Source organism: Miniopterus schreibersii, assembly GCF_964146895.1.
Source record: "Miniopterus schreibersii genome assembly, chromosome: 19".
Lineage (NCBI taxonomy): Eukaryota > Metazoa > Chordata > Mammalia > Chiroptera > Miniopteridae > Miniopterus > Miniopterus schreibersii.
The window spans coordinates 37,295,624-37,315,656 of NC_138119.1; the positions used below are offsets into that span (position 1 = coordinate 37,295,624).

At 40.4% G+C, this 20,033-nt stretch overlaps 3 pseudogenes across 3 annotated transcripts in view; 2 read left to right on the forward strand and 1 right to left on the reverse strand.

The window, feature by feature from the left end:
- Window positions 1-20,033, forward strand: part of LOC308549593 (glycine N-phenylacetyltransferase-like) — a 28,408-nt pseudogene that overhangs the window by 366 nt on the left and 8,009 nt on the right. Inside the window, exons 2-3 of the transcript XR_014000660.1 lie at window positions 1,092-1,187; window positions 18,509-18,616. The product of XR_014000660.1 is annotated as a glycine N-phenylacetyltransferase-like (transcript). The remainder of the gene's footprint in view (window positions 1-1,091; window positions 1,188-18,508; window positions 18,617-20,033) is intronic.
- Window positions 4,321-7,296, forward strand: LOC308549311 (glycine N-acyltransferase pseudogene; annotated as a pseudogene). The gene is made up of 3 exons (XR_014000661.1): window positions 4,321-4,444; window positions 5,796-5,967; window positions 6,181-7,296. The product of XR_014000661.1 is annotated as a glycine N-acyltransferase pseudogene (transcript).
- Window positions 16,381-17,018, reverse strand: LOC308549312 (large ribosomal subunit protein eL6 pseudogene; annotated as a pseudogene). The gene has a single exon. The product of its transcript is annotated as a large ribosomal subunit protein eL6 pseudogene (transcript).

Here is a 20,033-nt window from a genome sequence, read left to right on the forward strand (position 1 = left end):
AAATGGGACAGCCCTGGGAAGGAACATGCTGCTTCAGGGGACATTCATGTGGCGCAGTTGGTAGACATATTATGCAGAGGTTCTTGTTTAATCCCTGGTGCCATTCTAAGGCAGTCAGGCACTTGCCCCTTGGATAAACACTGTCTAGGAACGCTACGTTCCCTGCTTAGGGCCTCAGAAGGACAATGCAGCATCTAGTGCCAGGACTACAGCTCAGGTGAGATGAACTGTTCACTTGAAGCCACAGAAAGGAAACGTAATTTTAGTCCTCTCAGCTGAACTATCATTTATGTGCCTTTTACATTTTCACTCTAAGGCTCTCCCATAGGGCAGCATATATGTCATCACTTTCATGTGAATGGGTCTTAGAGTAGTAAAATAATGACAGGTCATTCCTTATTTAGCAGGTGCCAATTTCCATGGCTTCTCCCCCATTTAATGCTCACCACAAATTCTTGTGCCGAAGAAGAGTCACAGAATGGCAGTGTGGTTAACTGTTGCTTCTACTAATGATAACAATAAAAAGGCTAACAATGATTAGAATCACTAATTGAGAACTCGCCATGTCCCAGACACTGTCCTAAGGACCTTGCACGCCTTGGTTTATGTCCTTGCTCAGCTGCTCTGTGGCACGGGTGCTGCAGTCATTCTCCTTCACGGGTGAGAAAACCAAGGCACAGAGGCGTTCAGCGACTTGCCCAGTGTCATATAGCTTCTGATTGGCAAAGTCAGGCTTGTCCTGAATTAAAGTAAACCTCAAAGCACGCTCGTTCATGCTTAGAGAATATATTGGTTAATCTCTGTGAATCCTTAATTATTGGAATTCTAGGCGATGTAACATCAAAATGAAAATTGAGAAATATTTTTTAAAGTTTAACAAATACCAAAAATAATTTCAGAAAGAGGCACCCAGGCTTTCTGCCAGACTTATCCCTCCTTGGAGTTAGTGAGGAGTCTCGTGAATGGGGCACCAGTGAAACGGCGGGGGTAAGGCCAGGCCAGTAGCTAGAGCTGCCTACTGTGTCTGTTTTGTGTCTTTGTATGTCTTCCAGCACTTCTCACTCCTTTGTGTTTCTTGATCCCCTCTTTAGGCTCAGGTACCTGCCAAGATGTTCCAATTACAAGGCCCACAAATGCAGCAGATGCTAGAGAAAGCCTTGAGGAAGTTCCTCCCTGAGTCCTTAAAGGTGAGAGTGGAACCTTCTAGGGGAGAAAGGTCGATGACTGCCTATGACAAAGCTGGGAAGAGAATTAACTGTCACTGAGCACTGCTCTCTGCCAGGCACTCGCTCCTCTCACATGTCAGTGCCCATGATCTTGCCGCAGGGCAGGTCTATGACCCAGGTAACCAAAGAGCAACTGGACGCTCAGTTACATGACTTGACCAAGATCACACCAGCAGGGAGTGGCAATGCTGGGATTGGAAGGCACTCTGACCTTTGCTGTGTGATGACCCAACACCATTCCCTTGTGCTCTCCTAAGAAATATGTCAGAGATCAAGGGAAGTGTTTCCAGAATTGCAAAGTTGACTGAAACTAACACACTAATGCTTAAATGATTGTTTCTGACCAATCAAGTGAGTGGTGAAAGGCTAACTATTATGCTTCTACTTGAAAGTTCATAACAGGTCGTTTTTATTTTGTCAAACCCAAATGGATTCTGTTTAATTTGGGGTGAGGCAGAAATTTCATTTTAGAAGTAGATCAATGATGTTGTACCATAGAGACTTTTTCTTTCTCTTGTTGTGTATGTGTGTTTCATTTTTTATTTTTATTTTTTGCACTAGTATATGTTGCAAAGGGACTAGAATATTACCAGGGATAAAAGGTGCCATTGCATTCTGATCAAGGTATCAATTCACTAAAAATACAAACAAATGCTAAAATGTCTACTCCTAACAGCAGAGGCTCCAAGTACCTAAAGTAAAAACTGATGAAACTGAAAGAAGAAATAGGTAAACCCACGGATATAATTAAAGACTTCCACATTCCTCTCTCAATAATTTATACAATACAGATGAAACCTGTAAGGATATAGAAGACCTGAACAATACTCTGAGCCAACTTGGACTAATTGACATTTATATAGTACTTCCCTCAATGACAGCAGAATACATATTACTTTTAAATGCACATTGAACATTAGCCTACATAGCCCATATTTTAAAAACTTTTTAAAAACTGAAATCATGTCAAGCATGTCTGTGAATGATATGGAATTAAGCTTAAATTTTTTTAAAAACCTGAGAAGTATTTGGAAAATACCCATGTATTTAGAAATTATAAAAACGTTTCTAAATAAATGATGCTTTAATGCCTGGCCAGGGGAGGCTCAGCGGTTGCTCATTGCCCTAGGATCCAGGAGATCACACTTGAATTTTGGTCAGGGCACATGGCTGGGTCATGGGCTCTATCCCCAGTCGGGGACATTCAGGAGGCCACCAATCAATGAGGACTGTCTCATCACTGGTGTTTCTATCTCTCTCTCTCTCCCTCTCCCTTCCTCTCTCTGAAAGCAATAAAGACACATTAAAAATGAATAAATAAACAAATAAATAAATCATGCTTTAATGTCACACCAAAATTAGAAAGTACTTTAGTTGAATAGAAATGGAAGTACACCATGTTAAGAGTCTTGGGATGCAACCAAAGCAGTGGTAAGCGGGAGCCTTGTAGCTTTAAGTGCTTATACTGTAAAAGAATAATGGTCTCAAATCCATGCTTTATGTTTTCACCTTAAAAACTAGCAAAAGAAGAGTAAATTATCCCCAAAGCAAATAGAACTAAGGAAATTAGAAAAGATAAGAGCTGAAACCAATGAATGTGAGGAGAGAAAAGCAAGTAAGAAAATCAATGAGTCCAAAGTCTGGTTCTTTGAAAAGATTAATAGCCACATTGACCTAGGAAAAAAGAAAAAAGACACAAATTACCCACACTAAGAATGAACTAGGAGACATTACTACAAACCCAACAGACGTTATAAGGATAAGTAAGGCCATACTGTTACCAACACTAGGCCCATAATTTTCACAACTTATGACCTGTGGAAAGCACAAAGGACTTATGGTCACTGGCTTTTCCTGGTGCTCGAGCTCACAGCCTGGAGGAAAAAGTACATAAGCAAATAAATTACAATTCGATGAAAAGTGTCTAAGAACAGAAGACGCACAACATAGAGAAAGAGCAGATACAGAAGCTGATTAAACTGGGGGGGGGGGGGAGTTGAAGATGGAGGTCTCAGAAAAAAGCCAGAGGCACATCTTAGTGGAAGTTTCACCTGAACTACATTTTGTAGATAATTATATTTTTGTTAGTCTGACAAGGAAAAGAGGGCACAGCGAGGGCAGAGACAGGAAGGTACAAAACAGGACAGCGAGTGGAGGTGATTCTAAAAAGGAAATTCGTAACACAAGGACTTCCATATATATTTTGGGGAACATTTAAAAATTAGTGCAACTCAATTTGAAAAACAAAAATTCTAAGCTCACTTTAAACCAGCCAGTGAAATTATAAATTTATAAAAATACAAGTAGTATACTTTTCATACAAATGAAAATTAAGTAAGTAAAATAATTATATGTTTTATCTTAAATGTGTTAGTAGTATCATTGCTAACTTCTGAGTGTATTTTGTAGAGCATTTTCTAACTATTTAAAAAAAGGCTTCCTAATTCTGCACTAGTCATGGTAATATTCTCCTGTGCCATTTTCCTCCTAATAATCTCATCTGTTATTTAATAATTTAAGGGGATCTTTCTAAATAAGTGGTTTCTTTGTTCTTCTGGAACTACAATGGGTTTAAATACAGTATTATTTTATGAAAGCACTTATGAGCAGTTTTCAGGCTCTTTGGCTTCATTAACTATGGATGGAGATTTTAATTCAGAGTTATCTGTAACCAGATTTGATATTGTCATGTTCATAGTTTTTGTGTTTGATAACTACTTGAACTGTATTAAAATTTATTCTTGCAACAGAAGCTTTTCCTTGTCTACTGCCTCTCCCTCGTTCCTGTGGAGGAGGATGGCAATACAGAAGAATGCTTTCTAAATAGTTGTGCCTGTGTTTGATTTGAAATTTTTATGCAACATATGGGTAGAAAATAGTCTTGTTCTGCAATTTTACATCATACATAAAAAACTTGAGTCTCTCATCTTGATCTCATGATTTAAATGATTCAGAAAATAATTGTAATGCACCAATAAAAATACCAGTATTTTAGTACTTAAACATATTACAGCATAATGGGATTTAGAATAAAAGTATTGCAATCATGAACTGCATGGAATGTGCTTTATTTCCCTTTCTCCAAAAATAGGTGATGGTTGATGACTGCGATCACTACACCAACACCTACCAAATCTACTCCAAGGATCCCAAGAACTGTCAGGAATTGCTTAGCTCACTAGAAGTCATTGACTGGAAACAGCATTTGCAGATCCAGAGTAAGTAAGAAGAATGGGAATGTGCTGACTCACTTCTCTGTCCTGACAATTACCTCTACAACTAGTATCTTTCTCCATACTTCAAACCCTCAGCCTCCTGTCAAATTTTTGACTCATCTGTGAATATACCTGTAAAGGGGAAAAAACACCCTCAAAGCTTGCAAAATATGGGCTTCATGTAGAGAAACATAACATAACTCCTTGATAGCCAAGAATTTATGGCATATTTTGCAGACATATCCAGAATCCCTAAGGTTGATTGGGTGCCAGAGGAGAGCTTCCCCTAGGGCCTTCCATGCCTGGAATAAGAATGACAACTCGTTACATAAAGCACTGCTCAGGTCATGAAGGACACTGTCATGGGTACAAGCATGCCCTCCAGAATCGGACTTGCTGGGACAGCATTTGTCTGTTACTTGCTATGTGATCCTAGACACATGAATTGTCCTCACTGAGATCATATATAAAAATGAGGATAATGGTACCTAAAACACAGGGATGTTGAACAGATTAGATAAAATGCTGAATAGGAATTGCGTAGCACAAAACCCAATGTGTCAGTTAGGTTTGCATAGCAAACCTCATAATTCTGTGAATCAACATTTGGGCTGGGCTTTGCAAGGCCATTCTTCTGGTTCCATCTGGGTACTCATGCAGCTGGGTACTAATGGATGGACTATGGGCTGGTTGCTTTAGCATGGCCTCAATCACATGTCTAAATGAAGGTTCTGGCTGTCAGCGCTGGCAACCACAGTGCCACATGATAGGAGCACAAGTCCTCAGCAGGCTACTCTAATACCATTCACATGGTGTTGGTCTCAAGGAAATCAGGAGCACAAAGAAAGGGCCAGAACCAATGTGCAAGAACTCTTAAGCCTCTCCCTGCAACAAATGTACTCTTTGCCAATGGTAAAAGCAATCATATGGCAAATGATGCAGTGCAGGAGGGGACTATTCCAGAGAATGGATACAAAGAGAGGTGGCCAAATTGTGGGTCATTCCTGCAACAATCCACCACACTGGGAACACAGGAATTGCATAAGAGATGTTGGCTACTATTGTTTTTATAACTCATCTCATGGGATTATCAAAACAGCATGATCATGTAGCCCAGAAAATTTGGCTCCAGTCCAGTCTTGGTATTTCCACAAATGGTATCACCATGGCTGAATGAATCGCTGAGCACATTCGTTGCACAAATCCTGACTATGTGACCTCCTGTCACATGGTAACAGAACCAAGCCATAACCAAGGGTTTTAGACTGTAAATGTAGACACTTCTTACTCCACTGGACAGCTTCTCCACAAAATGCACTGAAATCATTACATCTCTCCTTAAAATCCCATCTAGGTTCCCAGCCCAGCCTAAATGAGGTGATACAAAATCTTGCAGCCGTGCAATCCTTCCAAGTGAAACACACACAGCGTTTTCTCTACGTGGCGCTAGACACCGTAAAGAAACTGATTCCTTCCCTGTTGGATGTAAAGAAATTACCACCAGGTGATGGTAAACCCAAGGCCATGTAAGTTTGACAAAAGTCACTTCACTACTCACACCTCCCATTCCTGAAGTAGCCTTCCACCTTCCCTTCCTGCTTTCACTCCTGTCAGCTTATGGTCAATATTCTTCAAAGCAGCCCAAATCATGGTTTTCAGAAATGTAAGTTAGGCAATAAGGACAAGAACAAATATAATAAATACTCACGAACTTTGTTTTTCTCTTGGAACTTCCATAGCAATCAAGAAATGTTTAGACTCTCATCGCTGGATGTTACCCACGCGGCCCTGGTGAATAAATTCTGGAATTTTGGTGGCAATGAGAGGAGCCAGAGATTCATTGAGCGGTGTATCCAGACCTTCTCCACCTTCTGTCTGCTGGGGCCTGAAGGGACACCTGTGTGCTGGGACCTGATGGACCAGACAGGAGAGATACGGATGGCAGCCACCGTGCCTGAGTACCGGAACCAGGGCCTCATCTCCTATGTTATCTATAGCCACTCCCAGGCTCTGAGCAAACTCGGCTTCCCGGTGTATTCTCACACAGACAAGGAAAACAAAATTATGCAGAAAACGGGTTACAATCTGCATTGTATCTGCATGCCCTGTACCTGGAACCAGTGGCACTGTGTGCCTCTGTGAATCCGTCCTACACAAGCATCAAATGGGCCCTGGCATGTGCCTAGAGCAGTGATGGGTGGGCAGAGAGAGAGAATAAATTGTACATAATTGTCATTATCAGTAAAGAAGTGGGCTCTGGGGGAGCAGTGCGAATGCTCAATATCATGGTCCCTGCACTCAGGTCACTGCTGGGCTTCCCATAGATGTCTCAATGTGACACAGTCCCAGGCACTCCACATGGTTGAGATCCCCACACTTCCAGGGATCTATGAACACTCTTTTCATCAGCTTTATGCTGCCTTGAATGGCTTCTGGAACTCCTAGTGTGTGGATCTGTAGAGCCTTGCTAAATTTTCCAGGGCTGGGTAGTATTTTCTGGTCATTATGACTCATTACTCAACCTTTCTATGGCCTTTCTCTTAACAATAGGCAAGTGGGCTCTGCTCAGGTCTGTAGAGATTATACTCTTCTCAGGTTGCTGCTTTATCAGTACATTAAATAATTATACACAGTACATTAAACACAGTGCATTAAATAATCATACAAATATATATGAAATATTTAGTTAAACATGATATAGCAGGGAGAGTTACTAAGAAAAAGACTAATTTATATAAGCCTCTCCTCTCCTCACTCCCACACCAGGGAAATTGATTCAATGTTGTTTCTAAAAGAAGAGCTTCCTAAATCTACCCAAACTCACAAGCAATAAAGAGATTCTGCATTTGATTGTACAAGTTGAAGTGAAGTGGTTCATGATGGGAAGAGCCTGAATTGGGTTTATGGAGAGTGGGAAGACCCAGACCCAGGGAGGTGGGCCATGGCTGAGACGGGATGGTGTCAAGTGATGGATTGCTTCTGTGCTTCAGATGCAGATGGTTTTGTTTACAAATCATTTTAAAGTCTTCGATTTTTAAAACAATTCTCTTTAAAGACCTCTTAAATAGCATTTACTTTGGTTTAGATGATAAACCAAATTAATTAAGCACTTTAAGCTATATCTATAAATTTAACTTCTCTTTTAAGGATGTATATTTTGGGCAACAAACAAACTATTCTTAAATACTAAGTAATTCTTGTAACCTCACAAAATGACCTTTTGAAACTTACACATACAGTACATCTAAACTTTTATTGGCTCTTCTAATTGAAGCACAACATTAAGAAGCTTTCAACTGTAAAATTTCATAAATCTAAATCAATTACCCTAATTACGCCTTTTATATTGAGTTTAAAGGTTATTACTCTAACAGGCAATTACATATATACACACACACACACACATATACACACAAACATATATATAAAATAAGTATGTGAATACTAAATAGTCATTATTTCCACCTTAATTCAAAAATATTTGTACCATGAGTTTGACTCCCTTAAAACAATAGTCCTCAGCCAGGGGGAATTTTATTCTCGAAAGGGCATTTGAAATGACCTGGAGACATTTTGGTTGTCACAGCTTGGGGAGGTGATGTGCCTGGTATCTAGTGGGTAAAAGGATGGTGCTAAACCCTACAATGCCCAGAGCAGCCCCTCATAAAGAATTATCTGGCCCCAAATATCCATAGTGGCAAGGTTGAGAAACCCTGCTCTAAACATTTGTATGTTCAATGGTAACTCATACCCACTCAAATAAGGTGTGTACCATCCTAAGTTCTTGAAGCTATTTCCTACCAGAAAAATAGTTAGGATGCCTAGTTTCTTTTATTTTTTAAAATTTATTTTTAAATTTTTATTGGACTTATTGGGGTGACATAGGTTAATAAAATTATACAGGTTTCAGGTGTACAATTCTATAATCCATCATCTGTATATTGTATTGTGTGTTCACCAACCCAAGGGGAACTGATAGAATATGTTCAACAATATGTTTAATGCTATATCAATAATTCTTTTTTTTTTTTTTAAATATATCTTTATTGATTTCAGAGAGAGGAAAGGAGAGGGAGAGAGAGATAGAAACATCAATGATGAGAGAGTCATTGATCAAGCCCACAACCGGGGCATGTGCCCTGACTGGGAATCGAACCCCGATCGCCTGGATCCTAGGTTGATGCTCAACAGCTGAGCCACGTCCAGCCGGGCTATATCAATAATTCTATAACTTCAAGGGTGGAGGAACAGTTTAACCCACTTCCTTGAATTAGAGTTATATTCATGTCTTCATTTTTTAAATTTACTCATACAAGTCTATAGCTTCATCCTGATTGATCAACTAATTGGGTATTAGGGTTTTAAGATGCAAAACTATAGATCCAGATACCTTTGGATATGAGGGGATGCTAAGATTTTGGTAACTGAGAGATACTTCTATTCTTCTGTATCGTTAGAACATTACAACTCTTAAGGATATCTTAAATGATATCCCATTGAAATTTGCAGATTTCACATGACTTTAGAGTTTTCATATACAACCTATGAGTTTTTAAAAAAATGCCTCCTAATGAGCTCAGGTGATCAAAATTAATACCACCAATAATGTGTGTCTGGATGTGATTCACTAAAGAAGAAACAACCTCATTAATATAATATTTTTACCCAAAATGCATAACCTGAATCTAGTCATAAGGAAAAAATTACACAAACACTTCAGAAAAAATTAAAACAAACCAAAATTGAGAGTTATTGTACAATACAACTGGTATGTACGTGTAAAAATTCTAAAGATCATAAAAGAAAAAGAAAGGTTGAAGAATTTTTCCAGAAAAAGTGAACCTAAAAAGTTTGACAGCTAAAAACAATTTGAGATTCTGGATTAGATGCTGGGTCAAAAAGTAAACTTCTATGGAGGATATTGTTGCTATAATTGGCAGTTTTTATATGATCTGTGTATTAGTTACCAGAAGTAGAGAAATGTTAAATTTGTATTGTGGTTAAGAAAGTGAATGTCCCTGTACTTCCATGATACATGATTAAATATTTGGGACAAATGATCATAATAGAAGCAACCTACAAAAGGATTTCAATGCATGTATAAACAAATGTGGCAAATAAAGTCAATGAACATAGGTAAAGACTGCATATGTATTTAGAGTTTAATATGTCATTGTTGCAATTTTTAGGGTTTGTAATTTTACAAAATAAAGGCCAAGTAAAAGAATGCCTTCTATTGTACATAGCATTAATTAATTTTTACAGTTTTCAATGAACCTGTGAGTTAATAATACCATATTATCTGTGTGTCATTGTGGACTCATAATGCCTCATAAAGTCCATGTATTTTTAAAAAAATATATCTTTATTGATTTCAGAGAGCGGAAGGGAGAGGGAGAGAGAGAGAGAAACATCAATAATGAGAGAGTCATAGATCGGCTGCCTTCTGCATCCCCTGGCTGGGGATTGAGCCCGCAACCCGGGCATGTGCCCTGACTGGGAATCGAACCTCGATCTCCTGGATGCTAGGTTGATGCTCAACCACTGAGCCACGCCCAGCCAGGCAGAGTCCATATATTTTAACTACAGTCATAACTCTCTATTACTGCAACTTTCACCAAGAGAACCTACTATTCTGCTGATCCTTAAAATCTTTGGACATGGCCTCACTAATGTTTGAATGCTTTCTTACTTTCTGACACATAAAATGGTTCAAGTTTACTTTATATCTCTCTGCAGGAAACCAGAATCAATGATTTCTTCAAGAAGTCTTAGTCACTTTTACTGGAAAAAAAAAAAAATAGTATTAGAGATCATGATGTCTGTATCTTAAGATTTTCATATGTAAAATGAGAATAGCACTATTTGCTGACACTGACTAGTTAAAAAACTTAAACAAGATAATTCACATAAAATACAGTGCCCGGTGCCCGGCGGTGTGGCTGGCTCAATACCCCTAGTTCAGGAGGCAGCCAATTGATGTTTCTATCCCTCTCTCCCTCTCCTGGAAATAAATTGGGCAAATAATACAGTAGCCAGCATCTGGTCCACATAAATGTTCAACAAATGTTACCTATTTTTATTATTATTACTAAAATGGAAAAAAATATGAAACAGATTCTTCCATTATTCCAATTCTTCTTCCAGAATTGGCAAAGAATTCTTTGATCTATGGTTAATTTAGTTGCTTTAGAAAAGGCTCAGACCATTCACCTAAGACATTCATTTTTATTTCCCTCCCAACTCCTCTCACATCTTTAATATTTCTTAGTTTTCCTTGAGCTGGAGCTCCCATCCAAGTTGTTCTTTTTACAGAGCTCATGGATGCTAAAGATGCTTGGGAGTTCTTTAAAGGAGCAATCCAGTGCTCTTGAAGATGAAGATAAGATATTTTATGGGAAACAAGATGACTTTTCAGCCTTTGATGAGTTTCTTTGGGCATCTTTTCAGCATGCTGGCTGCCTTATTGTTTGATGTAGGTGGTAGAGAAATATCTAGGATATCCCAAGATTTACACTTATGTCCATCTAAAGACTTAAAATCCCTAGGCCCCGAGTCTACCTAACATAGCTCAATTGTCTCTGATAAATTTATTGTTTGTTTTAATAGCCAAAATTTCCAGCCTGGGGTAAATAATAGCGCTCTATCAAGAGTATTTGTGAGGAAAGGAGAACACAGTGCATGTGAAAATGACTTATGACTGCTACATGTTGTGTGACTACAACCTATTGCTTTAATATACATAAATCTAGTGCCCTGGGTAATGTGGTTACCACACAGGACTAGAGATCAGGAGTGTGTCTGAATTTCAGGTGTGGTTCAGCCACTCAGTGGATGATCCTGGGCAAATCATATTAGCATGATATGTTTTGTTTTCCCATTTTAAAAATGCAGATAAAACACACGCCCTTGTAAAAATAGATATAAAAAGGATTTCATAAGCACATGTCAGAGAATTGGCCCAAGATGGCAGATGGATCTAGTTGTCTTATCATTTGTCTAAGCCTCATTAAATGACTAAAATTAACATCAATAAGAGGCAGGGAAGAGAAGAATTCATTAATGCTTCAGATGTGTTGGGGAATTCCTAGAAGCTGCAAGAAACTGCAAGAAACCACCACCTATAATACCTATGAAACGTCTGTTAGAAAAGCACAATGGGGAGGATTAGCCCAGAGTCAACAGACACACTACTTGGAGGAAACCCAACTCAGGGCTATTATTGATCAGAGCTAGGTTACCCAAAGCTTGGTACGTTGACCCTTGACTCCATCCTGATTTTTGCTAAGCATTTTGCTAGTGTGAGGCCATGAGGAGGAACACTGGGGTTGGGAGGCAGCAGAGAGCTTCTGAGCCTTGGAAGAGAATAGGGTCTCACACAAAGATGGCAAACTATTATCACATCTTGCAATGTGTCCCATCCCATCATCCCAAAATACCATGCACATGCAACAGTCATTTTCTTAAGTGTGGAGAAGAACTCTCAAAGTCAAAGATAAAAGGAAAACCAAGAATGACTAAAGAATTGACAAGGGAAAGAGAGGCATCAGACTCAACCTGCGGATGAATTCACACCTGCTGAGGAGAAATAGGACAAGAGAAAACTTTAGGTAAGTATAATTGTGATATTTTCTGCTACATTCATATGAAAGAATCACCTGGAGATTTTGGAAATTAAATATTGGAACTAAAGTAAAAAAATCTCAGTAGATGGAGTGAGTAGCAAAGTAGATACATTCGACGCATAATTAGAAAGCTGGACGATCTAGGAGACCATAACACAAAATGAAGGCGGGATGGGAAATATGAAAGAAAAAGAAGAGAACTGAACAACACTGAGAAGCTTGAACACCCATCTAAATGGCATTCCAAAAACTGAGAACAGAGCAATTGCAGTGATAAAAACAATTTAAAAGTAGGAAAAGGAAAGAAGAGGCAGGAGAAGCAGAACATTTTCCAAAGTGAAGAATGTCTTAAGATCGAAAGAAGTCACTTCAGGCTGAGTATGAAAAGAACTCATTAGCCATATTACTGTGCAACTTCAGAGCACCAAAGATCAAGAGAAGATCCTACAAAGTTCCAGAGAGAGGAACAGACTGGCTGTGTTCAGAAGGCCAGGAATCACCCTGACTTCAGACTTCTCAGGAGCAGCCTCAGGTACTTAGTAAAGAGAGAAGTGATATTACAGCTCTCAGGTCTGAGGCCTACAATCGTAAAGGTAGGCAAAACACGGGAGTCAAGTACAGCATAGGGCATGTAGTCAGTAATGTTGTATGATGTCAGATGGGTACTAGATGGATGCCAGTGATCACTTTGTAAATTGCATAAATGTCTAACCACTATGTTGTCAACCTGAAACTAATATAATATTGCACATCAAATGCAATTGAAATATTAATAATAAAGAAAAATACTAATAAAATTTAAAAATATTAAAGACACTTAAAAAGATAGGCAAAAGAACATTTAAGTAGAAGGGAATTTTTTTAAAAAATATGGACATACAATAACTCAGGAAGTTTAATCTTCTCTTTCTCTCTCTTTCAAAGGGAGTATAATCTACAAACACATAGATTTTAAGTCACAGTTCTGTAGGCACTTCACAGATGTTAGCTCATTTAACTTACAAAGAAACCACACCCAGAAAGCAGAAATAGCCAGTAGTATTATTCACTCAACCTGCAGGTGAGAAAACTGAAGCACAAAGACTAGATAACTGGACAAAGACACACAACTAGAAAATAGATCCAACCCTGAGACACAACCAGCCTCCCAGGCTTGAAGAACCAGCTTTCCAAAGGTTCCCACCCAGAGGGAGGAACTGAATGCCTCTGGATCCCACACCAGCTAACGGAAGCTCTCCACCCCCCACCCCCCACCCCCACACCCCAGCATTTAAAAGGCCAAGGTCCGAATTAAGAGCGTCAGCTTAATGATTTCTGTAGAAAATTTACCAAGACACACATTGCAGGTCTGAGCCATACATGCCTGGATAAAGGATTTTCTCTTCTGGAAAAGCCTGCTGCTTCGCGTTTGTTCCTGAGGACCGGTCTGTGCGGAGCTCCCCACCCAGGTGAGAACTCATCTCCCTGGAGAGAACCGGTGCTTTGCAGCCGCCGGCTCCCTTCTCTCCTGCAGCAAATGACCTTGGTGGGGAAAATCAATGACCTTGCCGGCTTTAGCTAGGAAGTGCTTGAGCTTATTTGGTGATATTTGGAAAAGGGGGTCTATCCCAACTGAGAGACAGCCTTTCTGCACGCACTGTGTACACAGCAGAGGCACTGTGGAGAAATCCCTGGGAGGGATGAGTCAGTTCTTCGTTCTGAACAAATAAATTGATCTGAAGGGATGTGGGACGCTGGTGGGCGAAGGAAGAGGTGATGACATGGGCAGGAAAGGGTGCTTGACCCGAGTGAGGCTTGTTTAGCACCTGAAGGAGGCAGCTCACTCTTCGCATAAACCTCAGCCAGGAGGGTGACGCGCTGTTAAAACCCGAGGGGAAATGTGCAGAACGGCACGGGCCAGAGGGCAGGCCAGGTTTACTGTCCATTTAAGTCATGTGAAAAAGAAACTTAATTGGAAGGTTTTTATAGATAATGCCATAGCCATAAAATAGTTTTTTAACTTTTAAAATTTTGTTTAACATATTTGAATATTTTTTAAACTTTAAAAATGGGCATTTCTTTCGATCTAGCAATTCCACTTGTAAAAACTTTATCTTAAGAAAATAAACTTGGGTATATATTAACAGAATATGTTTCCACCGAATATTATTAACAATAGAGAAAAACAGTAAACAACCCTGATGCCCAACAATAGGAAACTGGTTAAAAATATGTGTGGTACATGTGTGCAACGGAATAATAAAATATACTATATATTATATGTAATAATGAAATATAAATCTGTTATATGTACATGCTTATTAACATGCATGTTCTAAAAATATTTGATGACAAGAATTATGCCATTTTAAATTTAAAAACAAGTTACAAAATTCTTTATATATGACACGCCCCTATTTTGTAAAAAATGAAATAATGTATTAAAACAAATGGATATATATTCTCAAGTTAATAGTAGTTATTGCCTGGCCGGGCGTGGCTCAGTGGTTGAGCGTCCACCTAGGACCCAGGCGATCGGGGTTTGATTCCCGGTCAGGGCACATGCCCGGGTTGTGGGCTCGATCAATGACTCTCTCACATTGATGTTTCTGTCTCTCTCTCTCCCCTTCTCCTTTCCTCTCTCTGAAATCAATAAAGATATTTTAAAAAAAAATAGTAGTTACTTCTGAATAGTGGAATTTTTCCTTTTTAAAAAAATAGTTTTTAGTATTTTGTTTTCCCTTCTAAATTTATCTTTCTATATTCTTAAAATGCTTGTGTATGTTGCCCGTTTAATACGTGTAAGCACAGATTTACATATTAAAGTCAAGGGCTGTACTGTTTCATGCTCTACAGTTTCTCCTTTTACTTTAACACTGTCCCCTGTGTGTGTCCTAGTTCTTATGCTAATGGCCCTTGCAGGTGCAATACACCAACAGGCCGTCATCTATGTACCCTTCTCCCAGTGACAGGGACTGTGCCTTATTGCCCCCTATTTGCTGACGTGGCTTTATAAACCACTCTTGCGACCCAGTCTCTTTGTTTGAACTGCCCTTTGAAAGCATGTCGTCAGGGGCTGAGTGGGCCTGAAGCGCCCTGTGGCCTTTGGCCCTGTGACGCCCAAAGCTCACCCGCAGGGTTAGAGCCGCTTCGAGGCCCAGAGGCGCCAGGATGAAGGAAATGTTCTCTCTCTTAAGTATGACGATGGTTTGTTTCATGGGCTTACACGTGTGTCAGGTCTGTGGGCTTGTACACGCCGCATGCTTTTAATTACGCCCATTTAGATTACTCGGCATTAAAGCTGTTTTTAAAAGTCACAACAAAAACCATAATGATGCCAGCAAAGACTCTCCTCTCCCCAAACTAAGGAGTAGCCTTAGGGGGGATAAGGTGGCTGTTATTTTCCCCCAAAGGACTGACAAGCAACTGGGGACATAGGCACACGCAAGAGCCAAGAGTGTTCACTTGTGCAAAGCCCCGCAAACCTGCTCAAACAGCGGGTGCTAAAAAGTAAACGAGCTCTTTGCAACCAGAGACGTTTTCCCACTGAACACAAACATCATGGGTCCCATCTATACAAGTCTCTGTGGCTGATCATTTCCAAAGAACATGTGTTTCTCAAACAAAAAAGCGAGGGGTGGGGGGGAAGAGAAGGGGAGGGGAGGGGAGGGGAGGGGAGGGGAGGGGAGGGGAGGGGAGGGGAGGGGAGGGGAGGGGAGGGGAGGGGAGGGGAGGGGAGGGGAGGGGAGGGGAGGAAGCCAGAGGTCTGGGAAGCCAGGGAGCCTCAGCACTAACCAGCGAAGTACATCAAACAATCTTTTCTCTGCTTCCTTTAGGAAATGCTGATAATCATGACACATAAATACTGTCCTGTGCCGGGCACTCAGAGTTTTCTATGGGCTTTTTTAGTCACGTGATGCCAGTGAGTGGATCACCTCATTTAACCTCACAAACAAACTCTGATGTAAATATTGGTATTATTCTCAGGGCACTCTTCACACTGAAAGCATTCACATTGTCACCTAGATTCAAGTTACACCCCATTTCTTCAAAATAAAAGGACAACCGAATGGGCTGAGTTGAATGACTATGTGGTTAGCTGCCACTAATAATATTAACAATAACAATAGTAAAAATAACATTCTTGAATTATTCTATGCAAGAAGCTCTTATATGCATTTAATATGTATTAACTCGTTTAACCCACACAATGACTGTTTTAAACAGATAAAGTGTCCAATTAGGTTTTTTGCACCCCCCGTTTGTGAGGGTCAAGCCCGCTGGTGAGAGCAAACAGAGCAGAGGCAGCCCTGGGCTGAGGGGCCGCTTTGGCCTTTAGCAGCTGCTGCTCCTTGAAGCGAGCAGCGGCCTGATGTTCGGGGTTGTCACACCACTGGTGTCAGTCGTGGTGGAGGTGGCCATGACGAATTTCTGGCGTGTTCTGCACAGAGGAACTGAATTAAGGGACAGAGGTCCAGTCGCAGGCAGCAGGCCGCGGCTCAGCTGCTTCAGGAAAACCGCCCTCTTGCCTCTGGGGCGCCCTGTGAGGACAATCAGAAGGGCCCCGGGAGCCACTCTGGTCCCCAGCTTCCTCACATGCCCGCTGAAGGCCTTCTTGCTGTGGCGCAGCAGCTTTCAAGGCACATCTTCAGGTGGAGAGTATCTAGGCATTTTTCAAAGGGTGACAACTTTGGTACCACTATTCTTGTTGCCACCAACTGGTTTTGTGACAGTTGCAAGAACTTCTCCTTTTTAAACTTTTTGATCCTGGATTTAGCCGCTGATTACTTCCTCTTATGACAAATATAGGTCAGTGCCTCCGACCAGGACAGGGTTTGGTCGCAGTGGGGCTTCCTCTTCTTTCACGCCCTGGCCTTGGGGTGACTCTTCTTAGGCTTGCCACCAGCATCAACCTTCTTGGCTTCAGGCTTCTTCTCCTTAGTATCCGGTTTCTCAGCTTCTTTACCTGCCATCTTGCAAGATAGGAAAGAGACAATAATTTTCTAGGTAGAGCCTGTTTTTATTAAGATTAATGAGCAACCATGATACCAAGAGGGTAACTTTCTGAAGGTTACAGACCTTGCTGGTGGTGGCTAATCATTGACAGTAACCTAATCCCAAAAGATGCACTAGAGTACTGAAGAACATGTTTATTAAAACAAATGTGTCTTTAATAGAAATTCTGGGTAGTGTAAGAAACTGAAGTGCAATTTTTCAGAAAAAGAACCATGTGCTTCTGCCAGTCTCCTCGTTTGGCCTTAGTGAGGACTTCAGGGAGGTTGACACCAATAAAGGACACTGAAGAGAGTGGTGGTCATTAGCACAGAACCTGCTACTCTTGTGTCTTGGTGGTGGTCCCCTCAGAACTTCAGGGGTGCCCTTATTTCATGGTAAGACTAGAAATCCAGAGTGACCCTACTTTCAATCCCTCTCCCAAGGCAGTTACTTTAGAAGCGGGCAGGCTTATCCTACCTGTTACCGTCTAAGGTTCAGGTAAAGGTGTGGATCTAGTTCCTGTGCCTTCAGCATTTTCTCATTCCTGGCTGTCTGTTGATCCTTCCTCTAGCCTGAAATAGCTGCCACGATGCTCCACTTGCAGGGCCCACAGATGCTGCAGATGCTACAAACATCCTTGAGGAAGAGCCTCCCTGAGTCCTTAAAGGTGAGAGGGCGACAGGCTCAGGGAAACAAAGGGCCGCGTCTTCCTGTGATGGAAGCGGGAAGGAGAAGGAGCTTTTAAGAGCATCTGTTTTGTGGCGGGAATTCACTCAGGCTACGTCTCATTCGGTTCACATCACCTCTTTGCAAGGGAGGTGTGTTTGGGACCTCTTTGTAGGATCTTTGCTATTTCGTGTGAACAAATTAAAAATGAAGGTCGGTCCATCCATATCACAGAATGCTCTACAGTCATTAAAATTATTTGTTTATTGAAAAAGAAATATGATTAGACTATATTTATTTAATGGATAAAAACATTTCAAAATTACATGTTCCTAAAATGTTCCATTTTGTGGGATTTGTGGTGGGTGTACATGAATAGAAGGAAATCTATTAAAAGATTTTTTTTGCCTTTTTGTGAATCGAGGTATAATTGACATCTATTACATTAAATGTGTATTAAATTCTATAATGGGAGAGTTCATGATCTTTATTCATAAATTTAATTGGCCTGAATGTTTTATAGTATGAATATATTTTTAAAAGAATCACTTATTAGGGCTAAAAACTCGAACTTAAAATTGGTTTGCAGAAATGGTCATTAGATTCCTTGCAATTATAATATTCCATAATTTCATAGAAGTAACCCTGGGGAAAACTGGGTTTTCTGTTGTGAGTACATGGAACAGAGTTAATGAGGCTGTTGTAAGGATCCTCGCCTGCGTGTCTTTACCACGCCGACACCTGGAAACCCGCTTTCGCAGCCCCTGGGTGCTGACCCTCCCATTTTCTTGGAATGCTGCAGGTGTATGGGACCGTTTTCCACATGAACCAGGGAAACCCGTTCAAGCTAAAGGCCCTGGTGGGCAAGTGGCCCGATTTCAACACGGTGGTTGTCCGCCCTCAGGAGCAGGTAAGGCGCCCGGCGTGGAATGAACGCGCGTCTGTGTTTGTATTTGCTAAGTGCTTGTCAGGCACCTGGCGATGAACTGCAGAAATGGGGACAGTCCCCGCCCTCAAGAAGCCCACAGCCTGCAGGAGAACACAGGTAAGCCCACAGATAAGTGACAGTCTGGTGTCAAATGTGCAGCAACAGGAGAATGCATGAGATGATGATTGCCCGGCCACTGTGCCGTCACCTCAATCTATCCAAAATAATATTGAATGACAACTGTCATTGAAAAATGAAAGTCAAAAAAAAGTAACACAGGAGGAGCTGATTAAAACTATATATGGTACATTTTCATGCTCATTCACTGCTTTAGTTTGTTTTCAAGACAGGACCCTAAACAGCATCCTGGTCATGCTGAGGACCAAACACCCTTAGTTATTTCTTGCCTCTGGTTTGTGGGAAGGGAGGCACCCAAGGGAAGGCTGTGCTGATTTAAGGTTATGTTGATGGCATGGACAAGAGGCTGATCTTTTGTTAAAGATATTAAAGGAACGTTTCCCGGACTAGACATCTGTATTGTAATGGATCAAACCCTAACTCCATTTTTACCTCTTCTACCTTTTATAAACACCGAGCCTGGAACCACACCAACTCACCGTGCTAACTCCCAACCTCTCGCTGTGATCCTGCCTTCCACTGAGAGGCTGCAGGGTATCGGAACCAACCATCATCAGAAAAGTCAATAAAACTGCGCATGTTTTAACGAACTATAGAAATGATCCCTGAAAGTATAGTCTTAAAACAGGGCATTTTAAAAAAAATACCATATGTAGTAGAGGTTGCAGGGAAAGGGTCAGAGATGCTTCCTAGTGGAAAGTTTACCAAAACTGCATGTAAAAGATAAATAAGACTTTTTTATAGAGGATCAGGGCCAGACTTCATCCAAAGCAGACAAAATAACAATTGCGAGGCATAGGGTCTAAAACAACACAGTGAATTAGGGAAACTGAAGAGCAAAATGACATGGCTGGAGTTGCTGGTTACATATTGTGATAATGTTTAACAGTTAATGAAATGAAATAGCTAAAATATCTCAAAACCAAAAATGTATACTTACATTTTAATAAATCAACTAAAAATCTAAAGTTGTTAATATTAAAATATTAAAAATATTATTACTTGTTATAACTTGTATAGCAGTGAAATTGATAAAAAAAAATCACCAAATTAAATAATTTGAAAATAAAGACTGAATTATTGATAGAAACCTGAATGAGAAATGTTATTTGAGCTACTTTCAAAACTACAATTTTAAAAATAAGGTTTTCCAGCTTATGAGAGATAATTCCCATATAAGACTGAGTGAGTTGAAGATGTAGAATGTGTAGATTGGATACACATATACTGCAAAATGATCACCACCATAGTTGGAGCTGAC